General features: G+C 32.8%; 1 protein-coding gene across 4 annotated transcripts in view; it reads left to right on the forward strand.

The window, feature by feature from the left end:
- The window catches only part of LOC129748797 (A disintegrin and metalloproteinase with thrombospondin motifs like), a 633996-nt gene that overhangs the window by 478571 nt on the left and 128701 nt on the right, over positions 1-26724 (forward strand). The gene's annotated exons all lie outside the window — the stretch shown is intronic.

Raw genomic sequence — 26724 nt, forward strand, 5'->3', positions numbered from 1 at the left:
TATATCCGTAATTGTAACCTGAGGCTATTTACCCTGGGTTTGCAAACCATATTATAAATATTTGGTCGAACTAAACTGTTAATGTTTCATATAATAATGTTTATATATCTTATAGTCTAGAGAAGATCTGACCTTATTTGTTGCCGACGCAGTCGGATAGTTGTCCACGGTTCCGTTTCGGTGGTGACAATTATTGTGGTCGAACCACAGACGAACGGCTTCAGCGACTACCGAGGCTTGGTCTGGTTGACTCAGAGCTCGGATGGGAGCTCCTACTGACCTGGCCTAACCCGTGAGCTAGATTCGGATCGCCGATCGGAGAACCCGATGGGGAATCCACGGTAGCCGTGTCCACTGGCTCAGGGCAGAGACTGGTGCCCCTACGGACGGATGACAGCATGCAATGCCGACCCGGAAGTGTCGGAAACCCTTAGCTCGGAACCCTAACGGGAGTTCCTACGGCTTGATTCGGCTGGTGAGCACAGCTTTTACGCTAGCCAGATGGCTTGCGTCTTCGACCACTAACCGACCGGGGTACTTTGGCTCGGAGGTGGTTGCTGGTACCTCCTACGGACGTGCAAGCTGCCTGGATGACCTTGACCACGCTATTGCCGTTCACTCGGCCCAAACGTTGTTTTCTCCCACTGGCCAGACTCGGTTCAAGAGGCTGGATTCGGAAGCGACTGGCCGAGACGACGGAACTGTAGAATCTACAGAAAAAAACCTTCGTGTGAAGGTTTAATCTACACACACGTGTACGATTAGGTTATGTATCACACGAAAAACGGACAAAACGGACAATGGTCATACCTGATGATCTTCTTTAATCTAACGGATAGATCTCTTTGCTGTAGCTTTAATGTGGTATTATTAGAGCAGTTCTAGTACAGAATGGATATCATTTAGTATTTCGTTTTTGTTTAACAAAATTCTTATCACTCACTTTCAAACACGCTATTCATCGTATGTACCGATGATACATTTAGCGACAGTAAATAAAGGCTGGAAATATTATAATAAATCTTTACAAACTATTCCACCATGTGGTATTTCACCGCAGCCTACCATTTGTATCGAACGGAAACGGAAACACTTAAAATCTGCTGCGTGTACAAAACTTCAACTGCTCTCGATGAAGCCCAACGAACAAAGAGGCTTGAGTCAGCTCCTCGTGGCTTTACCAATCCCTTGGATAAGTCGCCAAACTCACACAATGGGTTTCGGTCGAACCTAAGAGTTAGTGGGAAAGGTAGAAAGAATGCCACAGTTGATCAAGTTGTACTAAAAGATTTATCCAAGACACCGCTCATATACACTGAGGTGATTCTAATAAACGGTGTACAAAATACTGTTACAGGATAGCAGTTGAGTGAACTCCTAAATATGCCTCCAAAAAGTTGAGAATATGCTAATTCGACAAAAACGATTTGAGTGAACTGATTTACGATAAATGGGCGGTCCTTCAATTGACGCTCTATTCCTCTCCCTTTCTTCATTTGAGCGGTTCGTAGAAAGCAAATCCCACATATATAGATATAGCGTGGATGATATCAATTAATGTGTTGGCATCGTGGTAAGATACCGGACGGTGGACTCGGAGGACTGGATTTCAAATCTCGGTCGGGGAACTTTTTTTTCATGTTAATCCAATTACTTAGAATCGTATATTTTGCTTTTTGTGGGGATATCAAATCGTTTTAATCTTGTCATTGAAGATATATCACCTCCACTTTTGTGGCTATATGCTATTTTGGTAAGTTTAATACAATCTTTTTATCTGGTATATTACTTTGAATAATTTTGTTGTTCCTGCGATATACCTTATTAAATGTTAGCTGGGGTGCCACTAAGTATCATGCCTATACCTTCTCTTTCTGAACTTCTTCCTTAACCCTAGTTTACTCTTGAGTATCAATATGACATCATTGGAAGTTTGACGACTTGTAGCTTTATTCGGATGCATCCAAGTAAAAAGATTGCTTCCCGGGAACCCTTAATGAATTCATGAAATCTTTAATTTGACATCATTACATGGACGCTCCCTGAAAGCCCAGAAAAAAACTCTCTTATCAGACCTTGAGTGTCAATATGACACTCCTGACTTAAACCACTTTTATCAGAGTGGCCACTCAATTTAAACTTTTCATTTTCTGCATTTTCCCGACATTTCCACGCTTGGTTTCACGAAATTCCCGATTCTCAAAAACAAAAAATGAGTCAAAGGTTTTCTATCAAAAACTGAAAATGGGCAAAGTAAGAATTCAATTCAGAAATGGTTTTGATTATACTCGGTGAATTCAGGTCAGGTCATTAAGTGATGTGCTTTTTTTCCATACAACCGCCATTTCATTCTGTTTGATATTTCATCTAAAAATATTTCTTAGTATTTAATTACATATATAATAGAGGAAAAATGGTCGGAATTTGAGCAGACAGAACAAAACGTCATCAGCATTTTTTCGAAAAACTTCAGTTTATTGTACATATATTCATACAAGAGACAAATTTTATTAATTGAAAGGACGAGAATCACTTGTTTTTATCCATGAAATTATCCATGATATTTAAATTCAAATGTTGTTTGAAAATTATCTCATGACGATGGCTTTTAGTTCGGCCTGATCAAAGCTAATCAAATTTTCGTGAATTTGTTTAATTAACCTTTAAATTAATTTAATTAAATTAAATTAAGTTAAATTAAAGAATGCTAGGCATTTATTAGAAAATTATTCATTTAAAGTTTATGTCCAAACCGTTTCACTATTTAAAGATTCAACGATTCAAAAATTCTCCTTAAAGCTAAAGTAAACGACAAATCTCTTAATTTTTTATGCAGATATCGACCATTATTGAAGTTCTTATTAAAATGCTATTTTAATTACATTTAATTTTTCAATTGAAAAGTTTATGTTCGGAATTTTGCTAAAACATTCCGTTGATTAAGGGGGGGTACGGTCGAACGGGTAAAAAAAACACCATTTTCACGATTTTTTTTTTAGAGTTATCGTTCAAACAAATGTATTCAAATTTTTTGCATTATACAAAACATTGTTAAAAGAACATTTAGTAATTTTTTCGTAGAAAAATATTGAAAAATGAGCCGGTGACGGAGCACTTTCTAGGATGCCTTTTAGAAAACAGGATTTGCGGTGGACACTGTATCTCAGCACAGAATCATCTGAAGTCAAAAAATCAGAGCAAAATATTTTTAATAGTTGTTTTTCTGGACCCCAACGTTTTTATTTAACTTAAAAAAAATTTCATAAAATTTTTGTGGCTGTTTGAAGTAAAAACTTCGATTTTTCACGAAAAAATCCGCAATTTTTTATCTATAAAATCTCCCCAAAGTAAAAAAAAAAATAGAAAAGAAAAACGTTGGGGTCTGGTGTTTTATATGTAGAAAATATGTTCCAAATTTGAAAAGAATAGGATAAGTAGTTTTCAAATGACGATGTCCACGGACTTTAAAAATGTGCTTTCGAGAAAAACGCGTTTGAAGTTTCTGCTCTTGCTTTCTTGCAGTATTAGATAGGAGGAGATAAAGGCCTATAATTTCTACAGTTTTGCTTCAATTGACTTGAAAATTTGACACAACATTCTTGAAATGTTTTACAATAAGAAAATTAAAAAAATAAAAAATCGATTTTTTGAAAGTGTTAGAATTTTAAAATAAATAGATCCTTGTGTGTCATGAATAGCTTCTAACTTCAGCATTCTTGGAACAAAAGTGATTTTTTTTAGAAAGATTTCGTAGTTTATCTTCAGTCTATTTTCCGAAGCATGTTTTATTGGATTTTTTCTTACCCTTTGAATAACGGAATATTGAAGCGCTGTACATATTGAAGTTACATCACGAGGTTTCCAAAACTAAAATTTTTGTAAATTTTGGTTAAAATACAAGAGAGATATAGGGATTTTAGTAAGGAGTGTAAATTTGACAATCTCGGTAGGAAATCTAACGGGAAAACAATTCTTGAGGGAAAAGAAAAAATAAAAAAAAAAGCAATAAGCAATAAGCAAATGAGCAATTGTGTTTCCTTCAATTAGAAATTTCTTAATCTTTTGCAAAAATCTTATAAATTGAAAATAAATGTTATAAAGCAATGATAAACTTTCCTCAAGACCACAAAAGTTTTTAGAGATTTCAATTTATTTCCTTTACCCGCATTCTGTACAATACAAAAACATATTTAATTTTTTTTTATTTTAAACTTAATTGCAGGATTTGACAAATTAAATTAAATAAAGCCTTTTTTCCCAACTTTTATAAGTACTGTCAGTAGTATTTGTGATGATATGTTTCAAAATTTTTGAATACTGTAGAATTTAACTCTTTTAGATTATTTATTAATATCTTTTTCAAAATATTATTCCTTGATTGAAGGAAGTATGAAAGACAAATTCAGACCCTTTTTTCATGTAGATTTATTAGTTCATCTTTTTTTTAGTTTATTAGTTATCATTAATTGATTTCACTCAATACTCGACATCATTCAAATTAGAGTTTGGGACGCCAAAATCTACCAGTTTTTAAACATAGGCTCCAAAATACTGTTCCCTTGAGTAATCAATTCAATTTTTCCAAATCCAAATTTAAATATAAAGGAGAATAAACCCTAACATCACTGAGAAAAGTTTTCAAGCTATTGGTATTAAAGATTTTCAACCATTTAACTACTTTGTTGAAATCAGCAAAACATTATGAATTATGCTGTTAAATAACAAAGAATTGGTTAAACTTTAAAATGCCTTCAAAATTTCTTTGAATTTCAAATGTTTTATAGAATCAAAAAATGAAAACAATCTTCTGTGATTTTTTCCCAGATTTCAAAATTACTAACTGTCCTGATGGCAGTCTATAATTGATCAAAATTTTTGAATAATAGCAACAACAATTTTTGTAAGTAGAGTCAGAAATAAGAGAACATCACACACAAATTTTATAATTACACGTAAATAATTGTAGAATCCCTGAAGATGATGTCATACGACATCGAAACGTCGGTTTAAAAATAAATTTCGTTTGTTAAAAGATAATTGGACTGATTTGCTGGAAATAAATACACATAACTTTTGAATCAATTTTTAATTATCAAACATTCTAGAAATTTTCTCAAAACTATATGAGAAAAATATGCCCATAAATCATTCAAATCAGTTCTAAAAACCAAATGTCTCAGGAAAAAAAATTGTAGATCTGTTTTATATAAGTACTCTTCTAAAATTTTGATTTTCTTTAGACATCCAATTCTTATGTTTATATTGACTATTCTCGTTTATTTTTAGTGGAAAAATCATCTAAATACTGATACAATATTTTGAAATAAAAATTCGAATTTCTAATCAGTGCAGAAATTCGTATCTTTTTAAGGATTTCAATAGCCAAACTTAGCCATTTATTTTTTGAAAATTTCCGTTTCCTTTTCGTATACTTTTCATATGATTTTTACTTCTGATTCAATCATCTTTTCTAAAGTTTTTATTTTTATGCTTAAATATGACACTGCATTTTTTTTTTTTGCATGTTTCTTTGTTCTAAGTTGTTACTGTTCTAAGCTTTGATAAAAAAAAAAATGCCAAAATTGCGTGAATTCGTTGAAAATACTGTTTAATATCCCCTCTTAGCTCAAAAGTAAGCAAATCAGCACTCTCCCACGATAAATAAAAATAGAGGAGTAAATAAACTTCCAGCTAGAGCCGCCCATATCGCTAGAAGTGAGTATACGACATAAATCATTCGCCAACTCAAACTTTGACCGCGGTGGATGCTGCTCCTCGATGCCTCTTGTCAATATTTACGAGTTTTAACTAAATAAACTCGATAAGCAACTTCCGCGTTGCCATGCGGTGTGGCGGCTCAAAAAAAAGTGTGAGCGATATGCTCTTGGCATGTGTGAGATAAAAGATTGAAGCATCTTCAATCGAATTGACTGAACTGAGGAGACTATCGGTCGTCATCTTGATAGACTTTGAAGAAGCATCTTGCTTGCAGCCATCTATCCGATTCAATCATTCATCTCTGACGGATTGGCTAAGCTGTTGTAGGTAGATGATTGATGGTCGAGGAGGTGTTTCAGAAGTTTTAGTGATGAAACGATGAATGAAACATGGCGAGGCAGATGTTTTTTCGAAGCAATCTGATATCAGCAATTAGATGGAACAAGTTAATTGATGAGATATAATTTGGAGATGTTTCATAAATGGTTATCTTGATGGTTTTAGCCATATTGCTCTAGAGTGGGTTCTAGCAATGTGAGAATTTTTACTATAAATGAAGTAGATGTTCTTTATATGTAGTATGTATATGATAAACGAAGTAAAACTTTGTTCAACAAAAAAAAAACGTTAAACAAACTATTGCACTTTAGAAAAAAAAATCTGCCAAAAAATTGATACATAGTGTGGATATGCCGAAAATCTCTACAATGTTCACAGTTTTACTTGGACACACACGATTTTTTTTATATAACACAAACACAAGTTAGATTTAATATCTATTCAAGAAATTTTTTATCGCTATTGTTCAGTGAAGTTTTGATGAAAATATTTGTTTTGAAGCTTAGTGCATTTAGAAACGGGACACTTTCATTTGGTTATAGCTAAATAAGTCTCTAGTTTTCGGACATGCGAAATTTTGACAGCATAATGTTGCCTGTAAAAAGTTCTATCCTGCTTATTTTTTTCAAAATTTTTAAACTAACGCATTTTCGAGACATTCAAGATGCGAGAGAAGAAGGCAAAATTAACTAGGCACGGTTTTCTTAAAAATACATCAATATGATATGGAGTGCTGACAAAACAAGAGACGACCAATTTAAGGAACTCAGAAAGGGCCAGGATTTGGAGCGGGGGCTGCGTTAAGGAGCACTCAATCAATAGTTAGATAGGATTTATCTCAAATTATCCACAACATCAATGCTAGGACAAATTTTTACTGCATTTCAGGCTAGTAAGCAATCATATTTGTCGAAGTACATTCTAAGGTGCCCAATACAGGACGGCAACAATCATGGGAAATTTAATCAATCATGCCTTAGGATCCAAGGTCGTAAACATTTACCCTGTACCGAAAATCACTATGCTTAGGTGGTGAAATAGTATGAAAAAACTGCTAACAATGTCCAGAAAGTTCAAACCAAATATTAGAGTTAAGCACATATTCGGAAACAACGGTTAAAGATCATCACGAAAATAAAGGATTATACCAGCATTTTAAATTATGAATAAGCGCAAAACTCTGTGTAGATTGCTGAAATTTTCAAAAAAATATCTCTAAGAGATCAGAAGAGCTGCTCATGACACATGACAAATTTTCTGTTAGTTCCAGAGCTCAAAACTGTTAAGCCGATGCCGAGCCAATGCGACAGATAACTTTTGATGGACGACAAAAAATTTTTTTTGTTTCGATTATAGTCGTTTTACCATCTTTATGGCATCCGCGACTTTGCAAAACTTATGAAAAAACAATATTTCACAAGTTAAGGCATTTGAATTCTTTAACATCGCTGCTTCATATTTGCAGATTGTTTTAGGAAAAATATCATGATATGGCAAGACTCTGCTTCTGTAAAAAAAAAATTCGTGGAAACTTTGGATTTCGGTGTTTTCAAAAGCTTAAAAAGAGTAGCTTGTTTGATAACTTCGTGACTTACTATCTCAACTAATCGATTTTACTTTTAATTGGGTGTTATTATTATTTTGTTACTTTGATTTATCGGCCTAGCGGTGAAAAGTGATGTCCTTTTTAGTAGGGACATCTAAAGATTATGAAATTTTTTTTTATATAGATGGATAGAAGGTAAGAAGAAATGAAAGATGGTGAAAATGAGCGGGTAGAATTTGTCTAGAAGCATTACCATCACATACCAAATTTTTGTTCCTCACGTATGTGATGGTAATGCTTCTAGACAAATTCTACCCGCTCATTTTCACCATCTTTCATTTCTTCTTACCTTCTATCCATCTATATAAAAAAAAAAAAAAATTTCATAATCTTTAGATGTCCCTACTAAAAAGGACATCACTTTTCACCGCTAGGCCGATAAATCAAAGTAACAAACAAAAATTACGGTGGTTAATCTCTTCATAAAAGTTATTATTATTCTACACTGTTTTTGTCCGATTTTTTCAGCTGACATTCCAGTAAAAACGTGTTGAAGTGGTACAAAATAAGCAAGTTTTGTAAATTCGGAATGGTTTTATCCATCAAATTGTCCCCAGTTTTTGCCAAATAAGCAGTATTCAAAACAGTAGCAGAAATTGAAAAAGAAGGATGCAGTCCCCTAAATCACCGATGTGATTTAATATTACTGGAAAAACCTCATCAATATCATAATTGAAAAAAGTATGCGAGATATACCAAGAATAAAGTATAGATTTTTCTTACAAAAACGATAAGAATGTTTTTCATATTTTTTCATAAATATTCATAAGATACCCTTCATTTCTTCTCAGGAAGTTTTTCGATTAAACGATTTGTTTTCAAGATACGCGCATTCATAACTGACCCATTACTAAATGAACTAAGCTATATTTTTTAATAACAAGTTAAGAAACGTAACAACGGATGTTGTTACATGTTTACGAATGATTACAAATTTAACACCGTCAACAAAGATTTAAGACTCTGAAAGGAAGGCTTGAAATGAAAATTAGAGCTAAACAAAAGAAAAGAGTTAAGATATAGCTAATACACGATTAATAATAAAAACATAATCTCGGCATCAAGCATTGAACTACAGAATATATATAAAAAAAAATAAAAAAGCCAATTAAAAAATCCAAATATAGCTCAAAATTAATAAAAACGATTCCAAATGAGAATTATACATAAGTCAGTTTGATTGCTGAACTTGGGAATCAGAATGCCCGGTCAATATTTTGCAAATCATGGTATTTCATGCAAAGTAAATAGTCAGGCAATAGCTAACTCTTTAGGCAAAAGCTGTGACAATATTTAAAATTAGAAATTAAAGAAAGAAAAAAGATTTTAATTTAAGAGAAAAAGAAAAACGCTAGTTTTTTTCAATATTCAAATCTAAAGGTTCAGACTATCACAGCATTCCAGTTTTTTCTTGAGATTATTCGGGCATTTCTGGGATTTTTCTAAATCCAGCAAAAATCTGGTGTATGACTTCATAAAAAAGAAGGTGAAAATGTAAAAAAAAAATCACTTTTTTATCGCAGCAGTGTTCAAATTGTTTTGAAAACTTTAAAAAAAATCTTTATTTTATTGACCCTTAGAAGTTATTTTGAACCCAAAACTAAACCACAAAACCCGGATCCTGGCTGGACCAGATTGTCTCGGATTTTTTATGTCATTATTTCTATCATAATTCTTAAAGGAATTGCTGACCCACTTTGGTGTCTTTAGATGAAAGTTGCATCAAAAATTGGACTATACAATGGTTTTTTTTTGCAGAATATTTGGTGATGCAGTCGGTACTTTTGAACACCATCTAAAGTTTATTCAAAATTTTTCATGTCCTAGATCATTATGTAATTTATGTTAAATATTTTATTTGAAAAACTGATAAAACATCACTGCGTTTTGATGTGCTAATTTATGATTTCCGTCGAGATATGTTTCATTGAAATATGGTTTAATTTTATTTACAAAAAAAATCTAACCGAATCGAAATCGAAAAATAAAAATTTTAGAAATCTGAAAAAAATGTTTTACATTCATAAAAATGATAAAAAAAATTTCAATTTTAAGGAACATCTGAAGACCCTCGGTGCAAACCCGTCAGAAAATATAAAAAAATCCCCATCAACTCAATACATATCAAAATTCATGAGAATTTTATATCCATTTTTGTGTTGCATGTAGCTTAAGTTTACATCAGAATCGATGTTTATTTTAGATATATATTACTAGCTCACCCAGTGTGCTTTGCTACACCTTCCAAAAATCAATCAAATGTGTGGAAAAAAATTATGTTAAATATTTGTTCATCATTTCAAATTAAATTTCAATATCTTTACAATGAAATCTGCAATTTGAACTAAGAATAGCAAAAAAAAATTATTATTTTTTAAATTATGATCAAAACTTGTTTTTTAATAATTTTTTAATTTTCAATTAAGAATTGATTTTCAATTGGCTCTCCCTTCCGAAATGGGGAGGAAAATAAATTTTACATTTATTCCTTTCGTTTAATAAGCTTTCGTTTTTTAGAAAAAAAAATTATAAGAGTCTCCATCTGCTTGTTCCTATTGCTCTTCTGAAAAAGGATGGGTCTTTAATCGTCATAAAAAAAAACTTTGTGTACACAAAACCCTTACGCGTTAAATTCGTTTTCTTTTGCTTGACTTTTTTTAAACTATGCGAAAAGCGTGCATGGGAGTCCTATCCCCCATTATCATCTCTACACAGTATGGAATCTCTTCTTCTAAATAACAAAAAAATAGGGACTTTTCTTGTACTTAAATGCTTTTTTCTGTCAAAATTTTCTCCACTTGCGGAACTCCTCTCTTCCTTTAATATCCCCTGAAAGAAGGAAGGGGGTTTCAAATAACCATAGAATCATTTATCATACTAGTATAATACTCAGTCTGTTAAATTTAAATCCATTTATCTGATAAGCTCTTGAATGATGCAAAAAAAAGACATACTTCATATGTTAAATTTCTTGTATTCAAAAAAATTCCTCGAGTTCTCGAGTATCGCAAACAAAAATGTATGGGAGCTCCCCTTTGCATTTGTACTCAAAAACCCTCTGTTTAATTTGAATAATAAGTTCCCGAGTGACCCCCAAACATTATTTGAAAGCCTCTCATCCTCTTCCTCTTTTCTTATTGGAGAGAGGGAGGGGTCCCAAAACATAAAAAAATAAAATTCTTGTGCCCTAATCCTTTTCCATGAGAAATTTGAATCCATTTCTTGAATAAGTTCTCGAGATGTGCTAAAATTGTATTGGAGTCTCCCTCATTTCTTCTTATATCCCCAAAGGAAAAATGGAGGGATTTTAAATATTTTTTTACCCCACATACTCTCCCATGCCAAATTTGATTCCATTTTCTTGATTGGTTCTCAAGTTTTGCATAAACTTGTAAAGAAGTCGCTCCCTCTTCCTTATCTCCCAACTGAAATCAAAGAGTGGTACAAAATATCAATAGAAACTTTTTTTGTTCTCTCCTTACATTGTTTTCTAGAAATGCAATATAAATTGTATGGAAGTAAACTCCTTCCTTTCTTTCTTGCCAATTGAAGAAGGGAGGAGCAGGAGTCTCATATAATCATTAAAAATATTTCTCGTTTTCAAATACCCTCACATGCTAAATTTGGTACCAATAACTTGAATAGTTTTCGAGTAATGGTTAAAAATTATACGTGAGCCAAACTCTGTCTTTCAATATCCTCGCTGAAAGAAAAAATGGATAACAAAAATTGACGGAAACATTTATCGTACCTCTATCAAAACTGCCATACCAAATTTTATTCCATTAGCTCAATTTTTTCTTCAGTTTCAATAAAAAAGTTTGGAAACTTAGAAGTCTCCCTCCCCCTTTTCAATTTCCCCATTAGAATGAGGGTCAAATAATCAGAAAACATTTCTCGTACCCAAATACCCTCCCATGCCAAATTTGGTTCCATTTGTTTGATCGGTTCTCGAGTTATGCAAACATGTGTTTTTTTATTTGACCACCAAACCAAACCAAACAAATATCAATTTCTTCTTCTGTCAGTCCCCCCCCCCCTCCTTCAAAATTTCCAAAAACCCGAAGGGGAGAGTAAATAAAGTTTGAAGTATTTTATGTAAATTTCGAAAAATTTATCAAATATCCGAAAGATTACAAGAGTGGAAAGAACAGAGTTTTATCTCCTTCTGTATTCTTGATATTATTGATTTTTTCGATGAAAAATTATGGATTTTTAGGTTTTATGCAATGATATAATCTGCAATTTAGTTGCATATAAGCTTTCATACAATTTACTCTATTTTATTATTTTGGACAATACTCTTGAGGAAGACCACCAAAAATGGTCGAAACGTCGGGCATTTCAAAAAGAAAGTTTTTTGCTAGAAGTCCAAAATCGAAAAAAAGCCAAAAATAAATCATTAAACATAAAAAACGGTCGATAACATAAACCTAATTTTTTCGCATTATTTTTTATCATAACTCCACTCGCGATGTTCAAACTCTGAGTGACAAAAGAAGGATTTGAAATTTGTTCTGGTCTGGCCTAACTTGAACCTTCCCCTGCCTTCAGAACCCCAACCTGCCAGGTTTCATAAAAATCGGATCAGTAGTTTCTAAGTCAGAATGACAGACCAACAGACAGAAATCCATTTATATATACATCGATTCCGCTTCGAAGAAATTGACGCTTGAATGTATTATGAAATGAATTACATGTAGTTTTAAAATTTTTTCAGTGCTTTGATGTATGAGATTTGTATGTATGTAGTTTAAAAAGAGCTTAAAAAACCTTTCAGTACCGTTATGTGCATTTCACTTGTTGATACAATTTGAAGGATGAGTAAAAATAATAGGAAAAAAATGTTATTTACAAAACAAAAACCTGCACTATGAGTTACTGAAAAATAACAAAAGAAACATTTTCATATGTGATGAAAGAAATTAGAGAAACATGAACTATCAAAGAACGAAAGAACATAAGCCGTAAATATCATGAAAATTTCGAAAAAGATACAACGGCTCACCGACAGGAGCCAGGTACAAAGATGTACCAAGCGATTTCATAACATCAGTATTGAACAAAAGAAAGGAATTTCGACATTTTTTGGATGTCATGACTTTTGATCTCAAAGAATCAAACGAACACAGTATGGAAAGCCTTTTCTACAATTTACGTAAACCTATCTCAAGCCAAATAACATTACAATGCCAAATATCAAGCTGATTGGTTTACAGTAACGTTGCCAGAACCTCTATAGCACGTATCCGGGCCTGACATTTGATTTCAAAATTGTCGACAAATAATCCGGGCAAAATGCCGGCCGGACCGGACTTTTCAAATTTTGTTTTAAATATCGGGGCAAACCCGGATAAAACCGGGCAATCTGGCAACCTTAGTTTACAGTGTGCATTTGTATAAAAGACATATGTGCTTATGTGAAAACATCCAAACAAACATATGTAGTCCAACTCATCCTTATACATAAGAAGGAAACCCAGAAAAATCGTCACAAAACAAGACCTGTTTTGAATTGGTAAAACAACTGAAATCTAAAACAATATAAATTTGGTTTTTACTGATATTTATCTGGGATTTATCCTAAGGTTGCCAGAATGTCCGGGTTTGCCCGGGCGTTCAATATAAAATTTGGGAAATGTTCGATCCGGGCCGTTCGAATTTTGCTGAAAAAGCCTCCTCCAATAAAATTAAAAAAAAAATGTGATTTAATTTTTTTTTATTTATGCCTAAATATGAAATTTGAAAACAAATTTCCTAAAAATAATCAGGAAAAGTTATTTTGAAGCCTTAAACACGATTAAAGATTTTTTGATGATATTTATAAAAAAAAAATTGACCAAATTTTCGATTTCGCCAGGTTTTTAGATAAAAACGGGTCGGATTCGTCCGACCAGGATACGTACTTTAAAAATTCTGGAAATCTTAATTTAACCCCAGTTTTCCTGCAAATAAGTTATTTTCTTATTCTAGAGGATTTATGAAGTGAAGTTCAAAATATGCATTATATTTTGGAGGGAATCCACCGGATATGTTTCTTTGAACTTCATACATGATTTTTTCAATTGTTTTCAATTGATCCCCTGTAATTTGTGGCATTTAAATTTAAAATTAAAATCGAAAGATGAACAATGATGTTGCATAAATTAAGGGGCTAAATTTTATAACATTACTTATAATATATTAAATGCAAAAACAAATGAAATTTTGCCTTCATTCTATTCCCTAGGCCCTCGCACTATTCCTCATTTATTTTATCCTTCAAACTTCACCATTTGATGGGTTTCTAGCCTTTTGTCCTAGACTGGCTGACTCTTGGAAAATGTCTCTATTTTTTAAATATCAAAAACTTACCTCAATCTGCAACAAAAACTACACCAAATTTACTCACATAGATCAACCTGTTTGCTTCTGAGCGCATTGATTTCAACAGGGAGGGTGTTTGTTTGCGAGCCTTCGAAAAAATGGATATTTCAAAACTTTGAAATTTCATTTTTGTAACATTTAAAATTTTCAAGAGCAAACCAAGTTTTTTTTCCAATTTGAAACTCAACTTATAGGTTTTGAAACGCAGAAAACAGCTTTGATTTCAATTTTAGATTTAGTTATCGATGATTATGTGGAAAAAAAATCGTGTGGATCTAAGTTACCCCGGTTTGCGGTACAACCTAACATTTTAAATTTAAAACATTTCAGTTTAAATTCGTAAATTTTTAATGTTTGTGTTTACCAAATAGATAAACTTTTAAGTTTATTTTTCGCCATTTCTTTGCCCTCGTCTTAATTGAACTATGACCAACTGAATTGGGGGACAATGGTTTTATAGAAGAATAAAGGATACTTCTCTTTCATTTATTTCCTGAGGTTCGTACTTAGTTATTGTTATATCGTTCACTTGATATGTGCTGTTTTTCAAGTAATTCTCTTTATAACCTCTCCATTTAGTTTAAAACAAACCTTAAATTTCATCACGTTGTTCATAGAGCCCCACTCACTCGTTCAACAAAGATGCACATATTGATAAAATCGAATAAAAAATCTCAATGTCAACAACTTTTTTAGCGGGGCTGACCGTTCCCATCGCTGGGTGCGGAGTTAAATAAATTCGCACCTACCTACCTACTAAATACATGAACTGAGCTGAACAGCATCACCCAGCGCATCTCATCTGCTGCTACCCGATTCACGAATCACCGGCATCGGGCAGATGAGACTTTTACTTTCAAAACCAACTTATTTAGTGGGTTTCTCACTGACCGCAGCAACTTAAGCCGGTTTGTCGCTTCAGCTGAGCAGACCCTGATCGTGTAATGTCACTGCTTTTGGATTAATATGTTTTTTTTTCATCAACCAACCCTTTCTGCACCAAACACAGTCTGGAGAGAAAAAAAAACCTGTTTGTCACAAAAGTGGGCATTTCATGTTTTTATTATTACATTATGGCCTACTGCCCGTTAAATCGCGAAAACTGTTGCTGTTGGGTGACATCTTTACCAGCAATGCCATGTTCGTGAGGATTAAATTGTCGTTTTTGGGGTCGTTTAATTAAGACAGGATTTTTCCCCTGTCGACATACTGAGTTGTCGAACAAATCTTCAGTTATAGAACAAAGCTACCAAGTTACATGTAGGAAAATCAATCAACCAATGCCGTTTTGAGAATGCCCACAACTAAGCTTATCACTCTTCACAAAATAAAAGTTTTATAAAACCTGATAAATTAAGGCTTGGTGAGTTGAACAGTGTTCGAATAGTTATTATTATTTTTAAAAGTTCAAGATAGATATTTATTTGATCGAGATAACATTTCAGAGAAAACCTTAACAAGCTTGCGTTCCTCTAAAAGTTTCCTATATAAATTGAGTATAATTTTACTTTTACATAAGACGCTCTAGATTGTTTCTAAGAAATTTTTATACAGTTAAATATAGGTACCTACACTATTTCTAATCCTAATGTCTCTACTCAGACGGTTGTATAAATTTGGGCCTGTTGAGGTCAATCTTCTTTCTCCAACTCTTGTTGAAGCATTTCAAACAAATAATCTATCGATAAACTTGGTGTTGTAGTTATGTGTTACATGTTGTACATTAAAATTGTGGGGGATGTTTTTAGTTTTACCAATCCATTGCATAATTATTAACGTTTGCAAGTACTTTAAACAGCTTATTGGAAGTATATTATGACCTGACAGATTATATAATTCTAAGCTAGGATAGATGAAAGAAAATTAAAACATTGATTTTAGGCATCTGTTCTGCTGAATGAATCTTCAATGTCAATTTGAAATGCAATCAAGGTCCTGTTCGAAGTTGATAAAGTGTGATTTACACTAAATAGTGTGAAATGAAGTTTAAACTACAGTAAAAATAAACTGAAAAAAGTCACTTCAACAGAGCTTAATAAGGGGCTCATAAAAATTTATAAAATAAGACTAACATGACAAAAAAGCAAGTAATAAAATGCCTTACTAAAGCATAGTTCTTGAAGAAATGGGAGAGTTACGAATTCGTGTGTCTATTTTTGGTACCTGCCATCGGTCAGCGTACACTTTTTTCAGTCATGATAATGATCAGTTCCTTTTTCAAACTGATACTTCGTATTATCTGTATTTTAGGTGGCTACATCATCCTCCTGCAATTTCTTCTACTTTTCGGACCAATACTTCTCTTTTCAAAGAAACTGAGGGCAATTTAGTGGATACAACTGTTTGGAAATTTACTGATTTGATTATTTTTGAGCCACTTTTTAAGCGTTTTCAATGGAATTTCTGCTGGCAAAATCTGGCAATACCGAAGTAAAACCATCAGGAGATTGAACTTAAAGTATAATCGGTTAGTATTGATCGTAGGTTGTGAAGGGTACATAAAAGATCGCTCTTTTCGGGCTTTTGAAAACAGCGAAAACCATAGTTTTCGTTTTGAAAATTGTTGTTTTTTTTTCACAGGAGCAAAATTTTGGCAAATCATTATATTTTCTACAAAATAACCAGCAAATTTATACTTTAATATACTCGGGACCTTGCCACGAGCAGACGTAGTATAGGGTTCAAAAGCTGGAATTTGTTTAAAATAGGATATTTCATAATTTTTGTCGTTCACAGAAATCATCTGTCCCATAGCCTCGGAACCGACGGCTTACGAGCTGTGGAACTAGAAAAAATTTGTTGTTTGAGGTAAAGTTTGAATGCCTCATTACCGGGCAACACTTTCAGCTTTTGGGAGAAAAAAAATTGGAAACTTCAGCGATCTACCCTTAGCATATTGTAAATTAAAAATGCTGGTAGGAGACTTGATTTCCCTGATGACAATAAACCGTAGTTGCCGATCATATGCTTCACTCCAATGCTTGATTTGAACTAAGTGGACATTTTTGACAGTATTTGCATACTTTTCCATCATTCACACACAGTAATTTTTCGAATAATCAACGGATTTGTCAACTATAAATTTGATAATGATGGATTTTAAATGAAACTGTGCAAAATTATTTTTTCCTTTTTCTCTTGCATCGTAAATATAAATTTTGCATTTTTATTGTTATACATTTTCAATCTAACAGCGGCTATTTTTGTGATCGTAATAATGAATTGATAAAGAAAAAACAAATTTTTGCAGTGTTTCGATGAGCTAAATTTTTCTAATAATTCTTTTTGTAATTTGAGAAAGGTTTTAAACTAAGGTTGCCAGAGATTTTCAGCACCTATCCGGGCCGGACAAATCCGAGCTATTTAATATAAAAAACTGGCAAAATCCAGGCAATTGATTTTAAAACTGTTGATCACCAATCCCGGCAATATCCGGGAAAATTTGGTTATCAGCAGATTTTTAATCGTGTTTTAGGTTTTCCAAAAACCTTTTACTTACCAGTTGCAGTTTGCGGAAAATGAGCTAGATTTATTGAGGTTAAATTATCTCTCAGTTCAGATTTTTGTTGTCAATATGTAGGGGAGATAAGGGCATATTAGTCACCTTAAGGAACACGATTAATTACCCATACGAAACACTTGCAGTAAGTGAGTTGCACCATGGATCGTGTTCAGGCAATAAAGAAGTTCAATTCGCATTCTGTTGAAAATTTGAAAAGTTGATAGTAACGCTGAAAAATGCATTTTAAAAACGTTCGCCAAAAACTCACTGGGACACTAGACAGAGTTTTGAATTTCTCAAAACCTGAGGTTTAAAAAGCTTCGTCTTTGTTCAAAACTCATCTATGATTGTTTTGCAGAGTTTTCAAGTAGCGTTTACATGAGTAAATTTAAGATTTTAAGTTTGTAAGAGGAAATCGAATATTTTATACTGAAAAATCAACATTAATTTTGTTTCTTATTTGGAACCAAGCCTGCTCATGGTTTTTGTGCCAATTTATAAATTTCTGTAAGGAAATTTTCCGCTAAACAACTTGGTCGAAAATCATAACTTCGAATATTATTAGACAACAAAGTGATAAGCTGTTCAAGTTTTATAGCATTGGTAAACGAATAATTCAATTGACATCACTGCTGCGTGCCTAGCGAAGTATTGCATGACTACTTTTCATGCAATACTTCACGAGGCACCAGCAGTGATGTCAATTGAATTTATAGTTTTCCAAGCCAATAGACATACCCCTGTAATTCAACTAATTACTATTTGCCTAGTAAGATAAAAGGTCAATCTTCGACAAAGTTTTTCGTCGGAAAATTTATTTAAATGAATTTATAAATTGGCACAAAATTCATGAGCTGGCTAGGTCCACAAACAAGTACAAAATGATGTTAATTTTTTAGAACAAAATATTCAATTTTCTCATACAAACTTCAAAGTTCAAATTTACTCACGTAAACGTTACTTAATAATTATGCCAAAAAAATATGGATAAGTTTTGAATCAAGACAAAGCGTTTTAGACTCCAAGATTCGAGAAATTCAAAAATGACTCCAAATCGGCTCAGTCTACTGGGGCAGTATAAGCACCATTAATCGGGGAACAAAGGGCATTTTCTGCCGTAGAATCTTGCAGTTTTGCGCTTACTGATTTAATCCTGATCTTTATGCTTTCAGAAGTCTACCAGTTTTGCATAAGTTTCGAACTAAATGTAAGCGATGGCGACTCGTAGAAGTTGTCAAAGTTATGGATGAGCAATTTAACATTTTATTTGAAGTAAAAGTTTGCTACTATGTAGGGCCGGATTAAGCCTAAAAACCTTTTTGTGAGATGTTTATGAATATGATTCTCATCAAAAAAAAATCAAATTGTTATTCTAAATGTAACAAAAGTTTCATTCGATTCCCTCAAAGCCAAAGGGCTATAGGTGCAAAAATGATCGATTGAAAAAAAAAACAAAACAGAGATTAAATGTTTAAAACACAGAATGAGTTTAGTACCTTAAACAAAGATACCGAGTTCAAAAAATTCAGAAAAACCATGAAACTGAACTTCAGTAACTGAAGAAATAAAACTTAAAAATCTCAATGGATTGATTCTGTAAAAAGAAAGGATTAAAAACATAGAAATATTCATGTTTAGAGCATCACTTAATGGTAGAAGCAACTAAACTATAAGATCGCTTTGATGATCATTTGGAAAATGATATGCTGAATTCAGGATATCCCGAGCAGACTTTTATGGCAAAATTATACCTAATTTTGCTATCATGCCATGAAAGTAAAATGAGGTATCATTTTGCCCGAATAAAGGTGGTACAATGCCAAAATTTGGGTCTCACTTTTCATATACGGATACCTCAATCATGTCAAGTGTAGGTTTCAATGAGACCTTAATGATACCTTATTTAGCCAACGTTTCAAAACGATTTTCGAGGGCATAACGATGCCACTTTTAGGTATAATTCACAGCCAAAATTTGGCATCGTTGTGATATTAAATCCGCTGCCAAACGAGGCATCATTGAGCTTCTTTAAAAATAAAATTTGGCATCATTGTGCCATATTTCTTTTTAAAACGATACTCAAATTTTGGTAATTTAACACCATTTTTCGGGCGAAATAACACCAAATTCGTCATTCAGGCAAAATTATGATTATTTTGCCAGTAAAGTCTGCTCGGGAATAACTTGTGACATAAATCACAAATAATTATTGCAATCGCTAGTGTTGGAATGAATCATTAAATCCTTGCAAAAAATCGCCTGTTCTTATGCAATTACCCTGCATTACACTAGCAATATGCGATGAATATTCATACTTTAAAAATCGCCTTCAGTTATGCAGCGTATATAACACTTTTCACGTGAACGTGTCGTAATTTTTTTTTAGTGTTTTAATCATTTTTTAATGTGATTTTAGTTGAGCGATGTGTGAAATATGAGAAAATCTCGTGAACAAAGTCATTGGAAAATTGTTTTTTTTTGTAAACGAAAGTTCTTCACATGTAATCTTATATTGTGATTACTACAATCGTATTACATTAGCGCCTGAGTACAGAAAACGATTATGGGTGATTTTGAATAAAAATAAAAACAGTAATAATTTGTTTTCCTTAAAATCGTTTCCCAGCTAGGGCTACGCTCAAAACCGCTTAACTGCCGAAGTATATGATAACATCATAACCAAGTTAACCACAATAGTAGGTCATCATTTAGCTACTGGTTCTTTTTATCGATTAGTTAAGTCAATTAATATGATACGAGCGCGCATGAAGCACGTTATCATATTAATTACATAATTCAAGGCACAACTGAACTATCGACATTAAGGCATTTAGAATTTGTTGGTCAGTAACTCGAACGAATAAAAATTTTTAGGCTCATCAATAAGAGCATAACATTTAATTAGTTTTTTGTAGCAGTGCTATAAATTTTGTATACATTCAGGTGTTATGCTGTGACACATTTTTATGCCTTTTTAAGACTTATTTACACTTTTGGTGGCTAACAGTAATCACTGATTTTTCATTTCATTCGGAAGACTTTATACATGTAATTTTCTTAATTTCTTTTCGATAAATAACTTTTTCCTAACTACACAATTTTCCTATGACACCTTTTTCTTTGTTTTTCTATATAAAATATTGTTCCCAAGTAGTTTCGGAGGCCTTGCAGTCTGTAATTAAATAAAAACATACATTAGCAAAGTGAGGTTTTTGAAAACAGTTGAATTATTATTATTATTATATATTAAATGCAATTTTAACACTTATGGAAAAATAAATCATTTGGAGAAAAAAAATTATATATAAGTTGCAGTGTTTGCCTTTAATAATTTAAAAAAAAAGTTTAATTTCAGTATGCATGTGAAAAAAAACAAAACAAATGCTGACTCAAAAACAAAGACAAACAAAAAAAACTTCGGTTAAGTACATTACACACTAACATTGCAATTTTTTACTAAAACTTATTCCATACATTTAGAAGATGTTTTGCTTGAACCACTGCAGAGAAAATTATTTAATAATCTACACAGTAAGATTAGCACCACAACAGTAATACAGAGGACTTTCTTACCAGATAATGTGTTCCTTTTGTTTGAACTTGTTACAACAATATGGGCATTACTAGAGCGACTGTATTACCGAACATGGTCCGTTAGGTGCCACTTCTGGTTAAAGATTCTTTTGGTAACAGCTTTGCTGATGGGTTTGCTGTTGACGGATGTAGTTTACTGGAAGTAAAAAAGTGAAATGCTTGAGTTGTGTTTAATGGTTTAGTGAAGATTTCAGTTCTGTGCCTAGCGTTTTAGTTAGATATATTTTTAGTTATATCGTTTTTAGGATACATTTGTGAATTAAAAAGCAATTTCAAAATTACAAATTACATTCAATTGTCTAAAATTATTGCTACAACCAAACAATAGTTACTTTAAAGATAGACAACTAAATGATGAAGTAGATCATACGAATTGAACATTTCAACCCTATAAGTTGATTATAAAAGCCATACATGAAATTCAAAAACACTCTTCGAGTTGGTAAGCAATATTCTAGAAAATAATATCCCAAGTGGTGGCCTAAAGTAATGTGTTTGACGTGGTATGGTCTGTATCAGAAACCGATTCCAATACTATAAATTCAGGCGTATTCAGAATGAAGTCTTCCACACTGATACTGGTCCCGTCAGTATATTTTTTTAATAAACATTGGGAAATATATCATCTATAGATAGTCTTTGTGAATCGGAAAAATAACTAAGTTGAATCTATCAAAAAGAACTATTGTTTCGAATTAAAAAAAATTGAAATCTTAAATGATGAAAATTGCTCTGATGGCTCAAGAACGTTCGCAAAAGCACCTATGCTTTTTAGAAACAAATCAAAATAGCAACTTACATTCATAATAACTATGGCCAACCCTGGCCGTAGTATTCTGGTCGCAAACGGTTGAATTAAGCCCATTAACGGTCTAGTTGACTGGCCCATTAGCAACATCACGGAACGCTAAAAATTAAATGGGTGAAACATCGAACTTCGTTTGCTGGGATCGAACACTTCCGGAACGTGAATTTAGGCAGTCGATCCGTTTCGGTGTTGCACATGGGTCGGTAACAACATCTTGAACTTTGGCTTCACTTCCGGAAGATGTTACAGCGGTGACGTGTGTGGGAGGGATGGGAAGTTCCTTGAGCGGACACGTGTGATGCACACTACCGCTGCGGCCGGATGAGTTAGCGCAAATTCTGTAACTCGGGATGATCGCTCAGCTTTTTTGATAAAAAAATTATTACTGCTGAAAAGACACTGAACATCACTGTTACCTATAGGCGATTCTAAATAACAACTGCCGGTACTGCTCGCAGCAGATTCAAAGAGATCCGTAAAAAATATTGATCCTGAAATAAGTATTAGGTACAAATAAAAAGGTTAGTCAGTTTGTAAAGATAATGAAATGGTTCACTCACCAGAAACGGAATCAAATTATCGCTCGCCTTCGAGAACACTTTCGATCCACTAGTAAACAAAAACTTTTGTTTACATTTTTTGCGATGCATGTTTGGATCAGTGACACTCTATGTATGTCCAATACGATTGTTATGTTTGAAATGAGCTCAGCTTAAGCAATTAATGTCTCGATTAATTTCCATAATTTTTTGTACAGAATTGAATCAAATTTTAAGTTACGGTAAAAGCGTTCCTTGAAAGGACAATAATTTGCTCAATAGAATGCTCTTACGTTCTGTGAAAACAACATTGTAAACGAACTGTTTAGAAGTTTGTGCCTTCTTAAAACAGGCTTTTAAGAAGCTTAATTTCAGCGGGCTTTCCCCGTCCAAAGAAAAACAAAAAGGAACGTGACAAATTTGAAGCTTGGATTATAAGTTTTAATAATGTGATTCATTTTTTCCATTTTTTTCCGTTTTGCTCGTGTTGATTCGATCCTGCAGCTTGAATATTCAACTAAATACAAGGTTATTGGTTTGAGAAGCGAAGATATTCACTTAATTATTTTACAGTGATTTTGAATTTTAACACTTATTCATCGTAAGCTATTTACTGGAGTTAATAATAGATTCACTAAAATCCGTTTCAATCCAAGATGTACATCAGTTTGATGGAATTTTCAGCGCTAAACAAAGTTATTGCCGTTTTTTGAAGAAACATTACATGATATGTTTCGCTTTTGCAGAATACCTAATATGATTTAGACAAACGCTGTTAATATGTTTTAATATTCTTTAGTGTTGATTAAATATAACAACTATAACAACAACTATAAAGATAGTAGAAAAAACTGACGAAGGATAAAAAAATTTAAAAATTTAATTACAAATAGAAACAAAAGATTGAAAATGACAAAGCTAACTAAGAACTTATGTAAAATCATAAATGGAATCAAAATAGCGAATATTTACAACAATTGACAAAAGGTACTAAGTGCTCCTAAAACATGATAAAAAATAGCAATGGTTGAAAATTTGTAATATATAACGTCAATTACAATAACAATGGTTTTATTATGCAAATATTTAAAAGAAAGTTGAGAAAAAACCGTTTGATTTTGACAACACATTTTTTCAAGTCTTCATCTACAAGCATAGGTGTAACTTCAGATTTCGAAATAATGATACCTTACTGATGCCTATTTTTGCAATCACTGAAAAATCAATACTAGAAATGCGCGCTCTATGCCGGCAACAAACAAATAAATCTGCTTTTTGTGTTCAGTTAGATTAAATTTTGAACATTTAAATAAAATTGATTTTTCATCACAGAAAATCGAATACCAAATCATGCTTTCATTTTGATCTCACTTTTCCGCCTTATCGTGATAAATGAAACCTTAATGATACCTTGTTTTGATATCTTGGAAAAAAACGAAACCAAATAATGCTTTCATTTTGGTCTCAATGCCTTATTTAAGTATTGATTTGGCATCAAATTTCAATATATTGATGCTTTAATGAAACCTAGTTTTGCCATTGGGAGAAATGCGATACTAAATATTGCTATCAATTTGGCATTGATAGCTCATTTTGGTTACTGCTTGCTATCGATTCAGGCATCAAAGTCTACTCGGGATTTACTTCAGAGATAAAATTTTGGTTAAATCAGCTGGAAATGTTTAAATACAAATTTCAAGTCTAAACAGAAATTGGGATCAAAATTATATAAGAAAAAACTCTGTACTGCGATCGGTCCAATTTAAGCAACTACAGTAATTTTTAAAGATTTTTTTTTTTCAAAAATAGGTCAGGAAAAGGGTATAGAGTTTTGAAACCAACGGTAATTTCAATAGTGATGATTGAAAAGTGAAAAGTTATAATAATACCCGGTATCAACCCGGATACTGCCCGGGTAAAATTCTTAAATGTTTATCATAAAGCTTATCTATAACAAAAATGTTTGGATGTTTTTCTTTATTTTACCTGTTCTGTATAGAATATCCTAACTGACATTTTTCGATAAAAACAATGAAAATTTGAGATGTTTTGCTTCATACTGTAGAATTTTTTTTCTCATTCAATTTACAATATTTTTGTACAGATTCTGAGTTGAAAATTTTGAAATTTAATCCAAAGATTTTGATATTCTCAACTTGCAAAATGCGGGAGAACTCCTTCACTGCTTACTTTAGGGGGCCTCCTTAACTTATGTAAGAGAAATACAATTCAAAATATAATTTCACGGAGGCCCCTTTGGTTGTTATATATCAAGTTTTCGTTCCGATTTTCTAGTTTTGATTTCTTTTCATAGATTTAAAGAAATTGAAGTAGTATCTTATCAGTGGTAGTATGATTAAAGTAATGTTAAAACTTTTGACGTAGAATTACGTCTTACGGGAACATTATAGGGGTACAAATTGAAATTCGCGAACGAATCTCGCGTCACGAAAACGTTCCAATTAAAGGACATCTTTTCCGAAGAATAATTCGAATCGGTTGTGTGTTGGTACACCAATACTAATAAAGCGCAAATACAAATTGGTGCGCAAAACACCCGAGCGAAAAAACCTCGATCGTCGACCCAAACTGCACTAGATCCGAAGTTATAAAAGGGCAAAGATTGCGCCTCCACGGTTTCATTTGGTTTTGGGCATTCTCCCGTGTGGTCGGAGAGGCATTATTTCCTAGAGTAGTTGATGTACTTACACTGCCGGCCAAAAGTTTGGAAACAATTTTTGGATGCCATATCTCAGCAAATTTATGGCACATTGCATATCTTTTCTTTGTATGTATTCGGCAATAATTTTATACTAAGCCTTACAGATTCGCATAAACTCGTAAGATGACAGAGCTTTAGGTGATAAAAACTCCAGGCTTTTTTAGAGTTGGTAAAAATTATCAAGAATTAATCAATCTTTTCTTGAAGTTTTCATGAAGCACAAATTTATTTTAACAAATTTCCAACAAGTAAGCTTAATATATTAGCGATACGTTGTTTGATATCAGGGATAAAGATGATATAAAGTTGCATATTTTTGAAGACCGATAACAAACTTTTGACCGATTCACCATACTTCGGGGTGATCCCAAACTTTTGATCGATAACTTACACTGATGGACAAAAGTTTTCGACACATGCTAACTCATCGCATCTTACTACATTAATTCAGAAAAGTTGGTGATGTGAATAGATTCTGGGGAATGTTCTCTATTTAAGGGCATAAAATTTTCTATACTCAACTTTTCCTCCATAAGAAGGATAGACTATGCTAAAAGGACGAACATTTCAACAAAACACTAAAAGTGTCGAATGTTTATGTGCATCAGTCTAAGTAGCTATTTTGATAATTGAAGTACAAGGCTATCTATTGCTCAAAGTTTAACGATGTACTTTGATAAGTATGTATGTTTTCATGGTTTTTGGCCGGCAGTCTACTTTAAATTGATCCGGAAGAAAACCCAATGGATCAAAGCAAGCTTTTGTGCGTCGATACTCGCATGTGTTTTCAACCCTTTTTCGTTATTATGCTTTGAACTTTACTCTCGTTTTGCGTGCGCTAAGATATTTTCGGAATATAAAATAAAAATTTGAGCGAATTAGATTAGTTGCTCGGCAACTTTTGAACTAAACACTTGCAAGTTCAACAAGGGCTTGGCTCTATCGCTTTTGCGATAGTGTTGCAATGCTTAGGAAGTCGGCGGTGGAGCTGGTGCTTATTTGGTTTACATGTTGCTGTGTAAAGGGGTGAGGGCTGACTTGAAACGGCACCATTGATAACAAGAAAAAATATAAAAGTCAAAATTTATCGAATGCTACATATTCGTTATAAATAATTAAATAAATTTTTGTGAAATGGAAAAAAATATTTCGTAATTATACGCAAACTTTGTGGTTGTGATATACAATCTCTTAAACTTTTTTACCCTCAGGGGTAAAGGGCAATTGCCCCTTTAACCCCTCCCCCTTCCTTAATCCGGCCTTGCTACTACGCCAGTGTAAATAAACGAAAACGCTATTAGTGTTAAATCTATAATCCTCTTGTAATTTTACCCAATAGTCTCAAAAGGTTATAGAATTTTAGTCCTGCATGATAAACTAAGACTAGTTCTGACAAATGTTAAGGTTGTGAAAATTATGTTATGGTGATCGGGTATTTGAAATCGGGAAATATAAATGTGATTAAAATTGCCCCTCGCCGTTTCAATGTTGATAGGAAGCGAATTTCTTCTACCTAAAGCGCTATAGCTT

This window comes from Uranotaenia lowii, chromosome 2 (genome assembly GCF_029784155.1).
Source record: "Uranotaenia lowii strain MFRU-FL chromosome 2, ASM2978415v1, whole genome shotgun sequence".
NCBI lineage: Eukaryota > Metazoa > Arthropoda > Insecta > Diptera > Culicidae > Uranotaenia > Uranotaenia lowii.